This window comes from Puma concolor, chromosome C1 (assembly GCF_028749965.1).
Source record: "Puma concolor isolate L17-30 chromosome C1, mPumCon1.1.hap2, whole genome shotgun sequence".
Lineage (NCBI taxonomy): Eukaryota > Metazoa > Chordata > Mammalia > Carnivora > Felidae > Puma > Puma concolor.
This window is the reverse complement of record NC_141674.1, coordinates 95744773-95761126: the sequence shown is the minus strand read 5'-3', so window position 1 is coordinate 95761126 and position 16354 is coordinate 95744773. Positions and strand designations below refer to the sequence as shown.

General features: G+C 44.6%; 1 protein-coding gene across 1 annotated transcript in view; it reads right to left on the bottom strand.

Annotated features, from left to right (window-relative positions):
- RAP1A (RAP1A, member of RAS oncogene family) overlaps nucleotides 1-16354 on the bottom strand; it is a 165286-nt gene that overhangs the window by 92696 nt on the left and 56236 nt on the right. The window lies entirely within an intron of this gene.

Sequence of the window (16354 nt, the reverse complement as noted above, 5' to 3'; positions counted from 1 at the left end):
TATTTGGGTTTCTGGCCATCTTGGTGACCACTTTGGACCTGCCTTTCCCCTCCCCCCCACCCACTGAATTTTAGAGGGAAACATCTTTAAAACACATCAATGAACGAATCAGTTAATTAATTCTCAGCATTGGTGAGGCTCGGGCTCCTATTCCTCTTCTCCTCCTCCTTCCAGGTTTTGTAAAAATTGAGAATTTGATCGACCCATAATCTGTTACCTGGCTATACTCTGAGACAGAGAGTTGCCCTCTGAGACAGACAGTTCCAAGACTGAAAGGATGGAGAATCATGTATGATTAACCCTCAGAATAATCAATGACCTCAATAATTATATTTTGAAGCCATTAGGTCCTGGGGATCCAAAGACATTGTCCCTATCCTCTCTCAAAGCTTTGGTTTTCTTCTCAATAAACAAACGTAAGTGTGTTTGTTTTTGCATTGGTAAGTGGTGGCCATTTGGGGTAAACGGACCCTTGGGGATGTTTATCCTGCCCAAATGATGGCAAAAATACAAAGATGTGCAAACCACCATCCTTAGTAGGCCAACTGTGCCCAACACTTCACTGGATAGGCTTATTTTGGGTGTCCCCTTCCTCTGTTAGCTGTTAGCTGTTAGCTATGAGGACCACTCAGCAAATCTTGAGTCTTGGAAATCACTCCACTCCCATGTTTGCTGATTTCTGGCAGGTAAGAAACCACGTCAGCCGTCCGTCTGAGGTTTAATGGGGTATTATCGCTACTAACTCGAACCTCTGTCAGTAGCTCTTTGTCTCACAACTAACCCCAAGGTAGCCTAACAGCATGAAAACCAGAGTCAGAGAGGTCGATGAGTCAGAAAATGACCCTAGGTCTGTTCAGAGAGGTGACAGGCCTGGATGTTTCAAAGCACATTGCTGACCCCTTTTGATAAAGGGCCCAAGATTGTTTTAACTACACTTGATTTAAGGATAAGTTTATGTAAGACAGGGACTTCACTGCTCAACCATTTTGTGGAATGGTTGTCAATGGCTTGGCCCAAAAGGAGGAAGAAGGAAAAGGGCCAGAGGCAGCAAGTGTCAGTGCAAGATGGGAAGTAGGTAGGAACTGTAGCATTGTCAACACATCCAGAAATCAAAATTATGTCAGGAGTGGGGACTCATTTGTATTTGTTTTGATGATTTTGCTTTCATTTGATTTTCATTTTAAACCTTGGACACTCTGGCCGCTGGGAATTGATTTCGAGAAGCACCAGCATGGAGCAGGGACCTCCAAGAAGAATTTGGATTCAAGCCCGGTGCTGAGGGAGAACGTGGACAAGAGCATGAGGCAGAGACTTTAGGCCCACGGGAAGCAGCCTCCCGGCTTCAAAGGATGTCTGTGTCACTGACAGCAGCGAGGAATGCAGACGGTGTGCAGGAATTGGGCTCGACAGCCCCTGATACTGACTGATAGGCAGTTTCACTGTGGGGCACCAGGCACAGGTTCCTCTGCTGTCTTCATCAGTCTGTAGGTGCTGACTTTGCTGATGGTCTGCACCACAGCCACCGGGCCTCTTCCCACTTCCTCCTTTTCACACGGCTTTTGTGAGCAGAGCAGCCGAGGCCTACTCTCTAGCCTGCTTTGCCCTCTCTTACTTACATCAGAGGTTTGGAACGGCCGATTACAAATGATCATTGCAATCTTTTCCTTTGTGCTCTTGAAGTTTGAGTAGAGAGGCAAGGAAGAAGTGGCCCAGGAGCAAATAAACATCTGCATTTCCAAAATGAGCGTGAAATGAAGCTCGTCTGAAAAAAGCAAAGACAGCTTTTGGGGCAAAAGCTGAACGGGAGCAAAAGCTGAATAGAGTCTCAACCATGAAATGTTTACTCGTTTTGTTAAAAAGAGAAGGAAAGAAAAGAAAGAGACGCTAAGGGGTGCCTGGGGGGCTTGGATAAACATCTGAGTGTTTATCTCAGCTCAGGTCTTGATCTCAGGTTCGTGAGTCGAAGCCCTGTGTTGGGCCCTGGGCTTCATGCCCAGGAGGGGCGCCTGGGTGACTCAGTTGCTTAAGAGTCCGACTTCAGTTCAGGTCATGATCTTGTGGTTCACAAGTTCGAGTCCCACATTGGGCTCTGTGCTGACAGCCTGGAGCCTAGTTCGGATTCTGTGTCTCCCTCTCTCTCTGCCCCTCCCCCACTTGTGCTCTGTCTCTCACTGTCTCTCAAAAATAAATAAACAGTAAAAAAAATGTTTTTTTAAGGAAAGGAAAAGAAAAGAGGGAGGGAGGAAGGAAGGAAGAGAGGCAGGGAGGAAGGAGCCAGGTACTATCTCTTTAGCAGGCATGGTATGAAGAAGAATTGAAAACATGTTCACTATTTTTTACATTTCAGTCCTGAACCAGTCACCTGGGAGGAGTGGGTTTGGTGTTCCAACACAACCGTTCGCGCCTCGGACTTGGAAGGAGTGAGGTTGAAGTATCTCACAAAGGAAAAAATAAATAATTAAAACAATTGTTATCTAAAATGTTCTACCTTAACAAAAATTAGAGTTCCATTGACAAGCTAAAGGAACAGTCTGTCAAATCTTCACTACAGCCTAGCTAACACCCTACTGCTTGCCTCCGCCCCGCAAGGTAATTTTGGCACCTTTTATCTCTAAATACATGGTAAATACTCATTAATCTCCACAGCAGTCTGAAGTTGGTCAAGTTCTTCAAACTTCGAGTGATGACAGGTGGGGTAGTAGGTAGCAATTTGCCTTGGCTGTCATTACCCTTCCCACACATGCTGGGAAACAGGCACGGAAGGCTTCGAGGTTCTGGACCAAATCAGAGGTATTCCAGGAACCCAGCACTGGGTCCCTCTGTCATCTCTGGGAAGTGGCTTCTGGACTCAGCAGCTGTACTTCTCCATGTCAGCTCGTGTATGTGTCAGCAGCAAAGAAGACTCCCATCCCAGAGGCCCCAGGTCCTTGGCCTCTGCTCCCCCTCAGAAAAGTTCTCTGGCAGTTGAAGAAAATGGAGCAGGTGCGACCGTAGGGGTGAAGCATGGGTGAGTTTGGCAGTTGGGTGCTTGAGTGGATCTGAGCTCTGTGATTGTGAATTAATATAGCTCGAGGGGACTGGCGGCAGACTCATCTTTGCCCTTCACACTCTAGTAATAAGCTAGCAGGACTTGTACGACCTCCTCCCTTGCTGATGCAGCATCACAGCGCGGTGGCCGGGCCTGATCCCTGGCCTCCCTTGCCCCGCCCCCTTGGATGTTGCACACATCCTGCAAACTTTCGGAAGGGCCATATGGGAGTCAATTTTCTTTTTCTTTTTTAATTTTTTAATGTTTATTTATTATTTTTGAGACACAGAGTGTGAGCGGGGTAGGGGCAGAGAGAGAGGGAGAGACAGAATCCGAAGCAGGCTCCGGGCTCTGAGCACAGAGCCTGATGTGGGACTCGAACCCACGAACCGCGAGATCATGACCTGAGTTGAAGTCGGACGCTTAACCGACTGAGCCACCCAGGCGCCCCTGGGGTCAATTTTCTTGAGACCTGATTTGTTTCCACCTTCGATAGAGATCAACAGGACACTTTTTCCTAGGTTGCTCAAGAGGTCTTAGAGCAGGCAGATAAATTCAGGATTGGCTGAACATCGATCATTTTTGTGAAGGGCTCGAAGAGACAGATGGACAGTTTTCACCAGGTAGAAAAGATTAGAACAATGGGTGCATGTTTTCGTCCCATCTTCACGCTCTCTCGCCTCTGATAAGTGGGAGAAAAATAAACTGCCGCATTATTTGATGACTGCTCCCTCCCCAGCAGGAAACAGGGCGAGAGGAAGTGGGAACTGACGCTTACTGAGTGCCAACTCTAGGCTGGTCACGTCATATAAAGAACCTAATTCTCCCTCACGATACCCTACTTTGTAGGTATTATTATCCCCCTTCCGAAAGACAACTCTCTTGGGCTCTTGTAGTTAGGAAGCCATGAGGCCAGAATTGAAAACCCAGGGCTTCCTGACTCCACATTCCCTCGGTGGGTATTGTGTCGCTGATGTGCCCGTTTTGAACGAAGACTGACCTGATCCTGAACTCAGCCTTCAACAGGAAAAGGACAGTAGCCTGGTACTGTCTTCTTACACAACATGGTTATCAGAATGTCCAATGACAGGAAGGGTCAGGATGTCAAACTCATTTTGAAACCCTCTTTGACTGAAGGCCACACCAGGGTGTGGAGTACAGGTCCCTCTGAAGGTCACTGGCCTATGGAGGGAGATACTCGATGACTTGTTTGGTGAAAAATCTTATTGGAGTTTACCCTCGGTCACTTTCCAGCACCTTTAGGGATACCGTAAACTGGAAGGACCTGCAAAAGGATACTTTTTATACCCTTGTCAAAAAAGTAATCAAGCCAAATTGAATGAGGGCTTACTATGTGACAAGAACTGTTCTTTAGGCTTTATATGTGTTATTTATTCCTCTAACCATCCTATAAGGAAGGTACTATTAGTTTCTCCATTTTACAGATGAAAGTACAGATGGAAGTTACAGAGAGGTTAAGTAACTTGCCCGAGGTTACACAGGAAGGAAGTGACAAAACCGGGATTTGAACCTGGGCACCTATCAACTACACTTTCTGCAGCCTGTTTTCAGGAAAGATTGTACAGAGATAGGAATTGTCACTCCTGCACATGGAGAAGAAGAGGCTTCTCTTCTCATTTTCCATTTATAGAGTAACGGCAGGCTTCTGCCACACAGAGCACTGGGTCCCTTTACCCACAGACTCGTTAACCCTTTAGAGGCCTGCTGAGGCTGATCCCTCTCACTGCAGCCTTGTTCCTCTCCTTCCTTCTCCTCAGGGGATCTCCAGCACCTTCCTCTTGTGATGGGAATGATGGATGCCTGGAGACCCAGATCTTCATTCTCAGCTGTGGGTTACCACTCTCTGGTGGTCAGTGTCCTGGACAGCCACAGGCAATAGAAAGTGGCTGCAATTCTACTTTTTGGACCCAGAGGATGCCACCATCATCACCGACTCACCAGAGACAGGCAGGCAGGCAGGCAGTTTACCCACACTGAACACGGTGGTTGAGGTTAGTGAACGTGTTCTTTTTTTTTTTTTTTTTTTTTTTTTGTAATCTATACCCAGTGTGGGGCTCCAATCCACGGCCCCAAGATCAAGAGTAGAATACTGTACCGACTGGGGCAGCCAGGCTCCCCATTGAACGTGTTCTCACATTGTCTAAATATAAGTATGTAGACCTCACTGGGGAGAGACCAGGTCTTCAAAGAAAGGTCCTGGGGATTGCACCCTACTCCACTGTGGAGGAGGGAGGGAGTGAAGCCATGGGAGCCTCCGCTTTTGACTTTGACTGCTGAAACTCACATCTGCTTACCCTTTCATGTGTAAACCAGGATTCACAATTACTCACTCCACTCAGATGTGTAAAGAACACATAGTTTCTTTTCTCTCTGAATCACCCTGATATCCCTTATGATCCTACACCTGCTGGGTAGCTGGAGGGAAAAACTAATTTTAGTTCAATAGGTTTTAAAATTTAGTCATTCAATGATTTAAGCAGCTCCTTTAGGCCTAACTCGGAATCTTTGGGTTAAGGCGCAATCTCAGTTTCTTCCCTTCTTGTGCTTGCTTCTCTGTAAGTGGTACTTTTGGTTCTGAGACCAGGCCCCTGGCTCCCTCTTCTCACTGCTCTACCCTTTTAACCATGGCGCCCTAACAAGGGCTTTCACAGGGAATGGGAAAGAGCTCTCCTGCCTTGATTCTTCTAATTTATCTCATTTTCCTTCAGGCAGAGACCTGGATAGAAGAAGCCAGGCGAGGACGAGGGGACTCTGGGCGTAGCCTGCAGCCAGCCTCTCCTCCTAGCATCGGGCTGGAAGAGGAGGCCTGCCGGCCCCCATCACAAACAGAGGAATCTTCTCTTTATACTAAAGAGGAAACTCTAAAATCATAGTGCTTGGTTGTTGGACTTCTAAAGAGTGTAGATCATCTAGGGTTTTTCAAGCTTGTAACCATCCTGACCTGCTTGAAGTATGACACCTCCAGGCGGGCCTCTGGGATACGAGCTGTAAGAGGGATTAAGAGGAATCAAAATACTGTGTTTGCTGAATATTGTCTCCACCAGATCAGTGTAGGCTTGGGGTGGTTGAAGGGGAGAGTGGGATTCTAGAAGGTGCTTAGAAGGACTCCTCAGAGGAGAGGCAGTGGAGTACATGTGTGGCTTAAATGTGCGGGCTTGGAGTCCAGACTGGGTTCTGCTATTTCCTTGTGCCTTGAGTGACTTTATTTGTATGGAAACTCGGTTTCCCCATCCTTAAAATGAGGGATAGACAATAGCTATATCTACCTCATAGGATGGTTACAAAGTTAACACATATAAAGAACTTAGACCTCTGCCTATCTCATAGAAAGCCCTCTACAGGGGCATCTGGGTGGCTCAGCTGGCGAAGCGTCTGACTCTTGATTTTGACCTTGCTTCATGGGATCCTGCCCTGCACTGGGCTCTGCTCTGACAGCACAGAGGAGCCCGAGATTCTCTCTCTCTTCGCTCTCTGCCCCTCCCCCACTCGGGCCTGTGCATGTGCGCACGCTCTCTCTCTCTCTCTCAAAATACATAAATAAATATTTTTTTAAAAAGCACTCAGCAAATGTTAGCTATTTAGACAACAAACACATGTAACATTGGATTTGAAGCCTTATAAGTTTCTTATGTATGATATAGGGGAAAGAGCATTGATTTTCGAAATAGCCTGTCGAGCAAATTATTTGGCTGCTGTGATGCTGGTTCTGAAAAACGAGGATGATGGTATCATAGGAAAGGGGTCGGAATTAAACAAAATAATGTGCGTGAAATGCTCAGCAAAAAGTTTGGCACATAATTGAGGCTTAACCAAAGTTTCTTCTCCTTTCTCCTTATGTCAGTGACATGGTGTCTTATAATTGTTTACTGTTACACCCTCAACCAGGCATCTTAAGCTTTTGTGATCTCCTAACTGGCTAGCTCAGAGGAGACGTTCCACAGATTCATTGACAGATTCAAATGAGCCCCCAAATCTGGGGCTCAAGTCCCACAACTCCTCCCCATCGAGGGTGGCTGGTCAGAGGACAGTTCCTGTCTTCTGATCTTTAAATCTGCCAGGCATATATATTTCTCTCTTCTCTTCATTAAAGGGACATTGTGGTCCATTGGAGACATTTGTGTCTGCTTCGTTCACACTGCTCAACCCACACTTGGAGAGAAATGTGTTTGCATAAATACTAGCAGATGAATTTTTTAAATATCACTTTTTCTTTCCTGGCACTCTGTGAGAGAAATGAGCAAATATAAACAGAAGAGTATCACACCAGAAATATAGCAGATGGGTTCCTGCTGGGGATCTGGACTTTCCTGGAGTTTACACGTTTGGGAGATGTAGGATTATGACAAAATCCACTTGTAATGCTCTTGCTTTTTGTTTCTTGGGCACAATATTAATTGCTTAATGATGGGGCTTAATGTATACTTTCAGCCAAAATTTTCCCTTTGGGGAACAAGCAGGATGCTGTAAGCATTCTCTGCAGGAGGGATTCTCTTCCTAAGCCCAGCATAAATCCAGTTTGATTGAAGAATCGAGGAGAAGAGAAAAAGAGTAAGTTTATTCCTCCATGCTGTAAGAACAGGGGAAAAAGGAAACTCTTCACTTTCCAAGTCAGATGGCTACCTGCTTCCCAACCAAGAATTTATTATGGATATTTAAAAAATAGAAGCTGATTGGGGCACCTGGGTGGCTCAGTCAGTTGAGCGTCCCACTTCGGCTCAGGTCATGATCTCGCGGCTCGTGAGTTTGAACCCCATGTCAGGCTCTGTGCTGACAGCTCAGAGCCTGGAGCCTGCTTTGGGTTCTGTCTCCCTCTCTCTCTGGCCGTCTTCTGCTCATGCTCTGTCTCTCTCTCTCTCTCAACAATAAATAAACCTTAAAAAATTTTTTGGGGGGGTGCGCCTGGGTGGCTCAGTCGGTTAAGCATCTGACTTTGGCTCAGGTCATGATCTCACAGTCTGTGGGTCCAAGCCCTGCATTGGGCTCTGTGCTGACAACTCAGAGCCTGGAGCCTGCTTCAGATTCTGTGTGTCCCTCTCCCTCTGCCCCACCCCTGCTTGCGCTCTGTCTCTCAAAAAATGAATAAACGTTAAAAAATTTTTTTTTGAAATTTTTTTAAATGGAAGCTGATTGCACACACTCCCTGACCAACCCTGCTTTGGACCACCTCGATTCAAACTATACATCTTGAGAAACACATCTATACCCAGGGAGTTGATCATGACCATACTTAACTCTGGTCCACGCCTTTGGCACAGACTTGGTAAGATACTATTTTCATTCATTCATTTAACAAATTTTATTGAGCATCTACTATGGATGAAACAGGGTATTGGGAGTGAGAATGTAGCAATGAAGAAGATAAGTATGGTCTTTGACTTCACAAAACTCAAGTCCAGTGGGAAAACACACTATGACCTAATCATTCTATTTTACAGGGATTAAAAAACACATTAAACGAATTGTTTTCATTTTCATCAAGCACCATGTGTCTCAAGGACTCCCCTTGGGAAAAATGGGAGGTGGGCACTCCTTGTGGGCTCCTGTTGTCAGAGCCTCCACGGGCTCATTAAAACCACCTCATGGAAGAGCTCCTTATCCACAGTTGATTTGGCTGACTCCAGTCTTCATGGGTTATCCTTAGGGCCTCAAGAAAATGGTACGGTGGATCCTACCTGCCCATAATGATGACTTCCAGAACTCAGAGAAAGCCCCACCTTTAATCAATGAGTATGAGCTCATCTTTTATTACAAGCATGTTTATCTATTAGGTTTAAGAGAGGTGGCATGATATAGTACAGAGACCCCACAGGCTTTGAAGTTAGCCCTGGATTCTAATCCTGGCTCAAACGTTTATTAGCAATTTCCCCTTGGGAGACTTATTGATTTCACTTTTCTGTAGTTTAATTGCCTCATGCAAAATGGGAAAAATAGCACTCAACTCAGGATTGTTCACATTCTTAAATAATCACTAAGAAATGCTTGGTATGTGAAATATTCTTCTCCATGATGCTTGGAAACTATATTCTATGTGACACAGGTCTCGCCTTTGAAAGAGCACAGCATTTGCATGAAATATTTAATGACAACCATACACAACCGTGAGCTATTTGGTAAATGATAAAATTATGTCCATAGCTGACGCTGCCCATCCTGACTGGTGCCAACCCTTTCTGCTTCTGTTGCCCTCATTCTGTAGCTCAAACCATACCTTTCTAGCAAATGACCTGACCAGAGGAGCCCAAAAGAAATCAGCATGCTCCAGCAAGAAATCAGAATGAGAGACAGTAAGATACTTTACGTTTAAAAATTTTTTTTTCAACGTTTATTTATTTTTGGGACAGAGAGAGACAGAGCATAAACGGGGGAGGGGCAGAGAGAGAGGGAGACACAGCATCGGAAACAGGCTCCAGGCTCTGAGCCATCAGCCCAGAGCCTGACACGGGGCTCGAACTCACGGACCGCGAGATCGTGACCTGGCTGGAGTCGGACGCTTAACCGACTGTGCCACCCAGGCGCCCCAAGATACTTTACGTTTTAAAATGAGATCCTTGGGGTGCCTGGGTGGCTCAGTTGGTTAAGCGGCCAACTTGAGCTCAGGTCAGAATCTCATAGTTGGTGGGGTTGAGCCCCACATGGGGCTTTGTGCTGACAGCATGGAGCCTGCTTTGGATTCTGTCTCTTCTTCTTTCTCTGTCCCTCCCCTGCTCTGTCTCTCTCAAACATAAATAAACATTTCTTAAAAATAAAAATATTTTTAAAAATTTTTCAAAAATGAGATCGTCAGCTTTGTCACATTAAGTGTAGCCCCGTCCTCTATTTTACAGTTCTTTTCACTCACTGAAAGTGTTTTTTACTATCCCCAGGATGCTTGAAAATGTGGGGCTGGAGATGGAATTTGTGGCCACGTTTGGCGGGGAAATACAGAGGTAGATGCTAGTGACATTGCCTTAAGCAATTTCTATGTCCTTCAAGACCCTGTACCAGAAATCCATGGTTCTTACAGCCTAAGAGGGGCTAGATCCCCCATGAGGTCCACTGGCAGCCCTCTCTGATTGTCTGTGTCCTATAGGTGCTTCAAGCTCTCAGGTTACAGATGCAGATCCCGGTAGGATTTACCTGAAGGGCTGATGTGAAAGTCTCCAAATTTTTTACATTAATTAAATAAAGACTTAGAGTCTTTAAAACAAAAATTTTTAAATGTTTATTCATTAAAAAATATTTTAAAAAATGTTTCTATTTATTTTTGAGACAGAGAGAGACAGAGCACGAGTGGGGGTTGGGGGGGGGGGAGCAGGGGCAGACACAGAATCTGAAACAGGCTCCAGGCTCTGAGCTGTCAGCACAGTGCCCGACGCGGGGCTCAAACTCACAGAATGTGAGATCATGACCTGAGCTGAAGTCGGACGCTCAACCGAGTGAGCCACCCAGGTGCCCCTAAATGTTTATTCACTTTTTGAAAGACAGAGACAGACCACAAGCAGGGGTGGGGTGGAGAGAGAGGGGGACACAGAATCGGAAGCAGGCTCCAGGCTCTGAGCTGTCAGCACAGAGCCCAATGTGGGGCTCGAATTCATGAACCGCAAGATCGTGACCGGAGCCAAAGTTTGCTGCTTAACCAACTGAGCCGCCCAGGCGCCCAAGACTTAAAAATAAGAAACGAATAGGGCCCCTGGGTGGCTCAGTCGGTTAAGCATCCGACTTTGGCTCAGGTCACGATCTCACGGTTCATGGGTCCGAGCCCCGTGCCGGGCTCTGTGCTGACAGCTCAGAGCCTGGAGCCTGCTTCGGATTCTGTGTGTCCCTCTCTATCTGCCACTACCCTGCTGGTGCTCTGTCTCTTTCTCTCTCTCAAAAATAAATAAAAGCATTAAAAAAAAAAAAGGAAACAAATATAATGTCTAAAACAGATGAGATGATTAAGTTAACTCTATAGATTATGTTAATTCTATATACATAAAGGAAAATTATGTAAACAATGAATAATATTAGTCATAACAGAACTATTATAAAATAATAATAATAACATAATTTCCATATGATAGCAGGAAAAAACAGTGAGATATATTTAACAAAAAGCAGTGTACAAAATTCTGTATATAGAAGGAGAGTAACTGTTAAAAGAATAAATCTACACCTATAAAAAGACTGGAAGGAGAGGTGCCTGGGTGGTTCAGTCAGTTAAGCATCTGACTTCACTTCAGGTCATGATCTCAAGGCTCACAAGTTTCAGTCCCGCTTTGGGCTCTGTGCTGACAACTCAGAGCCTGGAGCCTGCTTCGGATTCTCTGTGTGTGTGTCTCTCTCTCTCTCTCTCTGTCCCTCCCCCACTCATATTCTGTCTCTCTCTCGAAAATAAATAAACATTAAAATTAAAAAAAAAAGACTAGGGGCGCCTGGGTGGCGCAGTCAGTTAAGGGTCCGACTTCAGCCAGGTCACAATCTCGCGGTCTGTGAGTTCGAGCCCCGCGTCAGGCTCTGGGCTGATGGCTCAGAGCCTGGAGCCTGTTTCCGATTCTGTGTCTCCCTCTCTCTCTGCCCCTCCCCCATTCATGCTCTGTCTCTCTCTGTCCCAAAAAATAAATAAACGTTGAAAAAAAATTAAAAAAAAAAAAAAAGACTAGAAGGAAACACTTTAACATTTGAGTATTGGAACTATGGCTAATTTTTTGTTTCTACTTTTATTTTTATAACAAGCATATATTGTTTATATCATTATTTTATTTTATTATTTTATTCCATTTTATTTTATTTTATTTTATTTTGAGAGAGAGAGAGAGAGAGCACACGAGAAGGGGGAGAGAGAGAGAATCCCAAGCAGACTCCACACTATGCGTGGAGCCCGATGTGGGGCTCGATTCCACGACTGTGGAATCATGATCTGAGTGGAAATCGAGAGTCAGACGCTCAACTGACTGAACCAGTGAGGCACCCCTGTTTACATCCTCTTAAAAAAACATTTTGAAGACTTTTGAGGCCAAGAATATGGATGCCCTGAGATAATTTGTAAGCATCATTTCCAAGGAGGATATGCAGTAATTCACCGGTTGGCTCAGCCGAATGAAGGTCAAAGTGAGCAGAGGCGGTAGTTTTTAGGGACTTAATTGCGGATCAAAAAGTTTGCCCTGTTCAAGTCTTGAATTCTCATCTTTCTTTACAGGGGCTGTAGTCGTTTTCTGTCTAGCTGCTAAGCCTTGTTAGTTTTAAGTCGCCCCACTTCCCCTTGAGATCAAGCTTTGCTCTTTCCAAGTGATGGCATCTGGCTATGCACTTATGCGGGATAGGGGTGGGGGGTGGGGGCTGTGGGAGATGAAACCAAAGGCTGACACCAGCCCCCACTGTGGGGCCAACTGAAGCAGAACGTGCCTGCAGGCTTAAAAACCCAGATCAACTTATTTTGTTTTCCTCTGTTTTTAAGCTAGTCCTCAAACTTCCTGGTTTTGTCCTAAAATGAGAACCAGACAGCTTGTGAGCAAATACTGTCATCCCCATGATCTGTGACAGCCTATCTCAGGGGACATTTTATAATTTTTTTTCTTTTTCCAGAAGATTCTGCCGGCAGCCATACCACATTAACAGGACTACGTGCCTCTTGGCCCTTGTTCCTTGCGCACGTGGTTTTTCTTTCTGGTCTCTTGTGACAGTCTAAAAGTCTTCAAGAGGGACTTGAGGGCTGGCCAGGCAGATCCCCATGAAACCAGACCATTAGACATGTTCCAAGGGCTCAGCCTACTCTACTCTTGTTTCACTTAGAAAAGTGTAAAAAGTAGGAGTTGTGTCCTAATCCGGACACACACCCAGTGGCTTCTCAGCCAAGCCCATCCCGATGGGGCAGCGTTCTTGGATCCCACAGCAGAACCACCGCCTTGGTTGGCCACCATGTTCACCCCCCCCCCCCCCGGACCCTCCCCCACTTCCCAAACGTCACTCCCGACCTGCCCGCAGCCTTAGCCTTAGGCTGGCATCCAGCTCCACTATGATGCTTCAAGATCAGGTCTTAGGAAAATGACGCATTCTAAAAAATCCCAACAAACCGAAAGTACAAAGAAGTCATTTAAGCTACACCCTGACTTTTGTCACCCAGATACCACATGACCAGAGAGGGAATGGCCGCGGAGCAACATCCTTGTGTCCCTGATTAGCAGCCTTGCAGCAACCTGAACCGAGAATTCCAAAGCCCTGGGACCCAGAGCTTGTAAACAGAAGAGCAGAGAGGTCAGGTGACTGGTCCAGCTGAGTTTTACTAGACAGCTCAGTGTTAGCAGTTCCTGAGGGGCCTGCACTTAGCCTGAGTCAGCCAGGGTGTGACAAGCCACAGTGCTGATGTCACCTTTGCAAGCCAACCAAATTCCCCGCCCGCTCCACCCACTCAGCTGCTGTCAGCCACTTCTGCCAACTTGTTCATTTTGTTTCTATTTTTCTCCCTCTCTCTTTCTCTGGGCAGCCACCTTCTCTGTTATTTATCCCCTGGCATACCCGCTGATCTTCAGAGCTCTGCCGTTTGAAGGGTGGTGACTCATTTGCGACTTAGGTATTTCGGGTTTGTTACTTTTCAGCCACTTTACCAAGAACCACACAGAGCCAAAACAGAGAAGAGAGGAAATGGGGGTGTGCAGTGCGGAGGGGGGTGGGGCAGAAATCCAAAACTGCTGTGGAAAAATTCAGCGGAGGTGCCGTGGTCAGAGCCCGGACTCAGAGAACAAGGCCATTCCAAGAGCAACAATGGGAAGGAAACAGTGCTTTGATTAAAACTTCATTGAGAGGCCTGCACACACACCCCATAGTTCTCCCACAGCAGAGATGGCGTGGTCAGGAATCCAAAAGAATCGTCATTGCTCTTTGGGAATATTTATGAGCGACCACACCCTAGCTGTGTTGACTCGGACGCAAGGTGGAAGGAAGAGTGCAGTTAAGGGACAGCCCAACACCATCTGCAAAATACAATCCAAACCATTTTCCCTTAACGTCAGTCTCCCACTCCCCCGTATCCATGTGCCTCTGGCTCAATTATCTAGGTTTGCTTTGTGGACGACATCCGGCATGTGGAGTCTCGGCTGTCCTGAGTAGACAGACGCTGCTTATGTTGCGAACAATGAAAAAATCACGTGTGACGGGTCAGCCAGAAGATTCATGAATATATTTGCCTGAGAGGTTTCCAGAAAGTTGTTGTTTAGAAATGAATTTTCCTTAAGTACATGGTGCTTCTGCTTGTTCCATAGGCCAGTTATGTTCTAGTTCCAGTCTCTTTAGCAAGAGTATTGAATTGCTGTTTGTGACATTTACCATCCGTTTCTAGTTTGGGGCTTGCAAGATTAGCATACTGAGAGTATTCATTCCTTTTAAATTATGCATTCTTTACTTCGACAAATATTTCCTAGATGCCTAATGTCGGAGGCAGTCCTTGAGGTCCAGAGCTGGGGCATGGGACAGAGCCCAGGTTTCTGATGGGCAATTCCGGCACAGGATTCTGAACTCTTATCTGACAGGAAGAAGCTGATGAGAATAGAAAGAGGACCATTTCGTGGGTTTCAAGACAAATCTCATGATTATTCAGTCTGGGCTGTTTATTGCTTCTCATGCAGGATTGTATGTTTCAACAGTAGGTTGTACCAACGGTTGCTACATGCAAACCATTTCCTGTGACAAATACAAAGAAAGTATGTGATGGAAGCTATGTATTAGGATGACAAAAGAGAAAGATGGAAGGATGCGGGTCTTTGATGGCACATTGCAGCCATCTGTCTCAGCCCAGACGACAATAAATCAGTATCCCATAGGTCACGTCCTCTGAGTTATAAGAAAACTTACTTAAAAAAAATTTTTTTAACGTTTATTTATTTTTGAGACAGAGAGAGACAGAGCATGAACGGGGGAGGGTCAGAGAGAGGGAGACACAGAATCTGAAACAGGCTCCAGGCTCTGAGCGGTCAGCACAGAGCCTGACGTGGGGCTCGAACTCACGGACCGCGAGATCATGACCTGAGCCGAAGTCGGACGCTTAACCGACTGAGCCACCCAGGCACCCCAAAGAAAACTTACTTTAAAAACCCCTAATGTTGATTTCCATAAATTAGGAAATTTAAAAATACTTCTAAATAACGTTAGGAATAAATCATAACTGATGGTTCAAAGAAAAAAATAATTAGATTTATATGTTCTTATATATAACTAGGATTGGGTAACATAGAAGCTAAATAAAATATAATTAAAACATGTTTGATGTGGCAAAAGCTTCAGAGAAATTACAGAGAGAAACTTACAAAAGCTTTAAGATGCTTCTTTAGAAAAGAAAAAAGTCTAGAAATTAATGAGCCATGTGTCCACCTCAGGACACTGATAAAAGAAACAATGGCATACACACAAAAGAGTGTAGCAGAAAAGAAGTAATACAGAGGAGAAGTTAAATAGAAAACAAAGTTACAATGGAAATGATCAAGAAAAGCTCATGTCTTCTTATCCCTACATATATAGTAGAATTTAAAAAAACATAAGAGAATGTTAAAACTTCATGCAATGAAATTTGAAAACTTCTATGAAATGTCCAGTTCCCTAGAAAAATGCAACCTACCAAAACTAACTCAAGAGGAAATCGAAAATCTACTTAGAGAGCTATAGCTATTTTTAAAAAGTTGAATTGGCAGTTTAAAATCTACCTACAGAAATGAAACAAAATACACAAGGGCCAGAGTAGTTTATAAGCAAATCTGACAGAGATTTGTCACTTGAGAAAAAGAAAAACATAATCCCATGCAGTCTATTTCAGAGAACAGAAAAAGAAAGGATGACCACAACTCATTTTATGGTGCTGATAGAATTTTGATATCAAAACCAGATAAGGATAGATAGAAAAAGAAAATTATAATCTCTCATAAATGCAGATGTAAAAATCCCAAGTAATATAATAGAAAATTAAATTCATCAATGCATTGGAACTAATATTTATACTCGGTTGGGGTATATCACAGAACACAAAACTAGAACATTTAAAAAGTTGCTAATATAATTCAATACACTTATATATTAAAGGGGAAAAAAAATCATCATCTCAATGGATACGGAGAGAACATTTGATAAAATTTAATTCATGATAGAAATTCTTAGCAAATTTATTATGGAAGGAACTTCTTTAACTTGGTAAATGGTGTTCACCCAAAATGTATTGCAAACGATAATGTTTTTTGGAAAAATTCCCTTTGAAGTCAGGATTAAGAGAAACATGTCTACCATCACTGCTTCTATTAAATTGAGTACTGGAGGGCCGAGCAAGCAACCCCAAGATGAAAAGAAATTAAATGTGTAAGGATTTGG